Genomic DNA, 5978 nt, shown 5'->3' with positions numbered 1-5978 from the left:
GCTGAACGGCTACAGTACAGGACTGAACAGAAAAAGAAATGAAGGCATGTTGAGAATTCCTTCAGTGGCTGCCAGTGAAGGTGGCCCAATATAGTTGTTACATCCAAATGAGTGGGAATGAGTGGGAAGAATGGTGAACTCTCAATAGCTAAGCTTCCCCCCAAAATTATAGTGACATTCAAGCTCTAGCTCTAACATGGAATTGAATGTCATTTTTAGTAGGAAGTTGCAGTTTTTCAACTACTGCTTGTGTGCAGTTGATGGGCTGGAAATTGACAGTGTTAAGAATTACTTGCTACTGCCAACAGTATTACACTGCCTACTGGTATGTTTTGAAGTGTGAAGTACTGCCTTGAAAACCTTTGGCAAAAAAGAACTGCCTGTATTTGTTATGAATAAACTAATTTCTATTAGCTGCTTAATTGAGCTGATCAGTAGCATATGCAACAATGTTAGCAAATAGCAGCAAATCATAGAAACAGAATCAAATGTGTTGGAAAGAACGTCCGGAGGTCTTCTAGTCCAAGCTGCTGCTCAATGAAGGCCAAGTTGAAGAAAGTTGCTCAGAATATCTCCAGGGATGGAGATTCTACGCCCTCTCTGGGCAATTTGTTCCAGTGTTTAACAGTGTTTCCTCAGAGTAAAAAAAATATTCCCCTGCCCTTGAAGTTAACTTAAATTTCTTAATTCACTTTATTTCTGTTAAAATTTGTTAGCTTACAAGTTAATAAGTGAAAAGTCATATGTAATTTTTTATCAAGCTACAACTACAGTGTCACGTGTTCATTTACTTAAACTGGAATCCAAACCAGAATGCAGATAGAAAAAAAAATTATCTAACTCTACATTTGGAGATGTCTTAGACATCTGTTGGCAATCTTCACTAAGGCATGTTCCAGAAGATGCCACTCTGCTGGCAGAGGTACAAATCCAGTTGCCTCAGGCACCTTGAAAGTCAAAGAATGATCAGCGTTGCACCTTGGTTCCCTAAGGACTCTGATTTGATATGCACTAACAGACAAAAGGAATTCATTTGGAATTGCCTGATTAGGCAGAAAAAGGCCACCTTTTGCAGAACAGCTTTATGCAGGGATCTCAAACCACTCATGTGCAGCCAACCTCATACATGAACAGGCACAAGCACGAGGAGGTCTTGTTTGACAGTAATTGTGCATATGTTGTTTTGGTTTGCTGGACTGTCACTATCAGCTGACTGGCATCTAATGTCGACTAACTAGGAGCTCTTGGCTTTCTCATCCAAACTACTCATCAGGTCTGGTCAAAGAACATAGGCAGTCCTGGGTTTACATCTATCCTCAGGATTCCAGAATAAGACCAAGGGAGTACATTGTTGGTGAGGTGGAAAATGTTAGAAGCAAGATGTAGATGAAGGCATGGTTTGGGATCCCACTGCGGTCAAGAATTACAGGAGTGAGTTGACAGGAAAGGGTATGGAAGTGGATTACTGTTATTGTGAAAGAAGAGGACTAAGCAGCATATACACACACCCTGAGGTAAACTGCATTTGTGTACACCTCATCCAACCATTTCCTCACTAATGAGTGAAAGGTTCAAGCTCACTTCCACACTTAAAAAGAATAAAAGTGTAAGGAGGGGAAGACAAAAAGAAAAAGGAAGAAGGGCTAAGAGAAGGAGAAACAGAAAGAGAAAGGAAAAGGGAATGAGAAAGAGAAAGAAGCAAGAGCAAGAGAAAAAGCAAAAGGGGAAAAAAAAAAAAAAAGAGGAGGAAAGAGAATGAGCATGGGCTCATCATAGCAACCAGGTCATTTATACAGCTTTCTACAGCATGACATATTCTTCCTGTGCTTTGTGTTGAATCTACTGAAGAGCACAGCTAAGATTATGAGCACTGTAGGCCTAGGCATGATGCTATATGCTGCTACAGCTTGTACTTCTGAAATTTCTGACATTTGTCTATTGCGAATGGATGTTGGGTTTTGTGTTTTCTTTTAGTTAAATATAAAAAGATATGAACTCAAGATTACAAGCAGACCACAGCTTCAGACCACCTCAGTTTCTTCCCCAACCTTTGAGAAGATTTCTTATAAAACATACAAATTTTTAAGAGATTTCCAAAATTATTGCACCCTCCACAGGAGGCTTCCCTGTATTCTAGACTTCAAAGTCTCTCTCTAACCCTAAACTGACAAGTCCTTGGAAAACAGTCCTATAGCTGTTCACTGTAATGCAGGTCCTAATCAGGTCCCATCACTTTGTGTTACTCTTATCTTCTACCAAAATCTTATTCAACACACAGAGTTACAAAAGGACAAGACATAGGTGGGTGCGAACCTGATGGAAGCAGTGGAATTTCATATCCTTACTAACCTTTCTTGTGACAAGGGAACCTGTGCCAAGCCTAATGCCGATACATACAGAGGGAAAACAAAACTGTCTGCCCATCTTGGATAAATTCAGAATTTCTTTTTTGGACTCCTCTTCATATAAGCCTAAAAACCCAGCAATGGGATCTCATGCTGTATCGCTGGTCTAAGTAAATTCTAGTTGAGGTTAATCTTGCTGACTCACAAGCACCCTGAAGAATAGGTTTCCTCTGAGACTCAAAATACTGTCATCATAAAATCACTTCTATATCACCCAAGGGAGTCTACTTATTTTCTATACTTTCATTCTAATCCCTTGAATGCAAATTTTAAATGCACTCAAGGATTAGTGACAGTGCTGTATTAGGACAAAATGCTGCCTCTCATTTGCTTCACACCACAGATGCTTGATATCATAACCTAAACTCAGCCTTGAAAAGGAAAGAATGAATAATAGAATTTTAGGCTTTATTGCTATTGTAAATTATCCTGTGGTACACGAATCATCCTCTTCTTACTTTCCTGATTGCAACAAAATTGCATTTGTCTGTTGTAACAAAGTTAATAATCCAATAGTTCTAATGGAATTGCCAACATCTAATAAAAGTGTTATTAGGTAATGTATGTAATTAAATAGCATCAATTAATGTTATTTATGTCTTATTGATAATAAAAGTACTCTTTCGTCTACGATGAACTTTCATCATGAGTAAGAATTGCAGAAACCATATTAATGCATCTTTTTACTAATAGAATTGTCCAGTATAGACTATGATTATGAAGATCTAGAGCAATACTTCTAAAATCAAACATGTAAGATAAAGCAGTGATACACAGGCATAAGGAATGTGAATACTAGTTACTAGAGCCATGTTATGGACTCAATCTTGAACATGCAATTTATAGCCTCAGAATATACTACTGCAAAGGATGTTTATGGGCTTAAAAACCAATGAAAAATATTCAGTAGACATTTGTAGTGTTACAAGGGAAAACAATATAAAACCAAATGTATACAGGTAAATTTGTATGGCCTCAATTAAACATATTGTGCTGCTTGTGACTGGAACTTGAGTGCATCCCTAGCAACCAGATGAAAGAATAAAACCAATAAAAATAGCATCATAGAGACATAATACATAATCAATAAATTCCAGACAAATAGATGAAAAGTCACTGATTTAGGCTCCACAGCTCAGATCCAGGCTTCTATGTGGCTGCAGTTCATCGTGACTTAATAGGTTACCAGCACACGTGCCAGTTGGTACACTTCCTACCTACTCAATTATCCTACTGCAAAATAGTGGACAGTAACTCTGGTGTCAGGTGGAGTTTTGTTGATAAACCAGTCTGATCCCACCAAAAGAGGTGTGAATGCCTTCCTGAGCTAGTCAGACCCACAGGGGGAAGCATAAGACAGCTCAGCCCGACACAGACTGTAAAATCTGAGCAACCAACAAAATTACCTTAGAAGGTAGAGGAGAGGACTTGAGGAAGCTTCAATTAATGTATTCCTCCCAGCAGCTGGGGAGGCCCAACATTGTGACAGTGAGCATATAGACAACAAGTAATGGGAATCACATTTGTATTGTGATCCAATTGTATGTTGCAATTACTATATTGTGCTTATGCTGTGATTTCGATACACTATTGTATCATGCTGCTGAATCAAAACCATGTCCAGAGTCAAACATCTTCAAAAAAGTAGTAATTAATTTGGCATTAAAACATTAAACCTTTCCTATGTGGAATATTTAAAAGAATCTGTTCAGAGAATGCTGGACCCTGACATAACCTGTCACGAAGAATTTATCTAAACTGGAAATTTGTGTGATAGTTTGCAAACATATAAATGTTTCTCAGTTTGATTGTGGCATGTGTCTCTTCTTCCTGATTTGTTATATGCAGTAGTTACTACATTTCTACATGGTGTGCAACACACAGTCAAGTGAACATGGCTGATTAGCACTCTTGTTCTAATACCACGAGTTTTCTGTTTCTTCATGAAGCCAATGTATGATTTCCTCCTTAATAACCAAAAGCTTTTAAAATCTCTTTCAAACAAGCAAGTGGGTGAGCTCTGAAATAATTTGTGTCTCTTCTGAAATAACAGTCCTAGCCAAACTAGGCAAAACATTCTAGTAAAAGAACTCATTAATACCATGAATATGTAAACTCTTTTATTTCTATTACACTTAGTTCATAATTTCCTCAGATCTGATTTATATGTATTATACTTTTTTTTTGCATCTAATTTTCTCTTATATTATGCTGCAAGAACCATTCTTATCTGGATTCAGCATTACAAGATGAAATTTTATGTTGATAAACCAGCATATTTTTCCATAATTATAAAACTAGAATGTTGAAGTTCAAATCCAGGGTAAGAAAACATTAGGCAAATGAAGCATAGGATCAATTTTAAATCAAACAAAGTGAAAAATACTGAATGGAACTCTCTCAGGACCAGTGCTTAATAACCCCTAGGATTATACTGTTCAAGTTATTATAACAAGTCTAAATTGTATTGTACATCACTCTGTGGAAAGCTCTTGTGTTTTCATGAATATTTTATTTGAATCCATGACTTGTAAGATGAAATTTCAGTTCCATAAACTTTGTAAAGGAGTACAAACAATAAAGTAAGTCCTGTACAAAGCAAACTTTGTGATATGAAACATCAACTCATTCCCACCTTGTGGAAATTTTCTGTATATTCTATTACATAGTTCAAAAATAAATTTGTTGAGATCGTTGCATTTGGTTCTTTTATCTCATAAAAATACCATAGAATTATTTCAAAATTACTGTTCTGTTTAAAAAGATATTTTTTCCTTCTATTTCCCATTAGAAAGTTGTTGCAGAAAATCTTTTCATTAGTGGTCTGGAATCTTTTTTTTTTTTTTTTTCTTTTTTATTTACAGCTTAACATCAATACAGTTAAGTTTTACCTATTTATTCTTATATGTTAGTGAATATATATTAGAGAATTGATTGAATAACTCCTCTCATGTTCACTTTCATACAAGTCTTCTGTTCTAGTCAAGAACCATATCCCCTGAGCTTTACTTTGCTAGGTGAAATGTCAGTCTTTTTCATTTACCTGGTCATCTTTGAAACATTTCCATGCATTTTTGCTGAAGTCAACTCCTTTGAACTACAGACAATGTTCTAGCTAAGACCTTGCACAAGCTACTTCTGATATTATATTAAAGCATTTATTCCCAGGTAGCATGACAACAGCATCACAATTCTGCAGAAACTCAATTCACCCTGCCTGCATTTGGTATGTTCAGAAGAGATTTTTTCCTCCCCTTGAATTCTTGTGTCTTCCCTTACTCCACTGGCAAAACTTCTTTCTTGATGTACAACAGTAGAGAAACAACCAGCAGTAGAATGAGAGAAGGGGGTTGCATACTAATTTTCAGCTAATAAAATACCATATTCTAAATATTTTTTCCTAGTTTTTGTTTAGCAGGCTTCAAATCCAATATATGTACTAATAAATGCTTACAAAAGGAAGATTATGTAAACAAATAAACAAATAGAACAAAGCAAGGGACCATTAACTGGACTTGAGCCTAAGTAGTACATGCTAGCCACATCCATACTGCATAGCTCTTGACTGTGTCT

Source organism: Nestor notabilis, unplaced genomic scaffold (assembly GCF_000696875.1).
Source record: "Nestor notabilis isolate BGI_N333 unplaced genomic scaffold, ASM69687v1 scaffold16497, whole genome shotgun sequence".
NCBI classification, from domain to species: Eukaryota; Metazoa; Chordata; class Aves; order Psittaciformes; family Psittacidae; genus Nestor; species Nestor notabilis.
Note: the sequence above shows the minus strand (reverse complement) of the source record.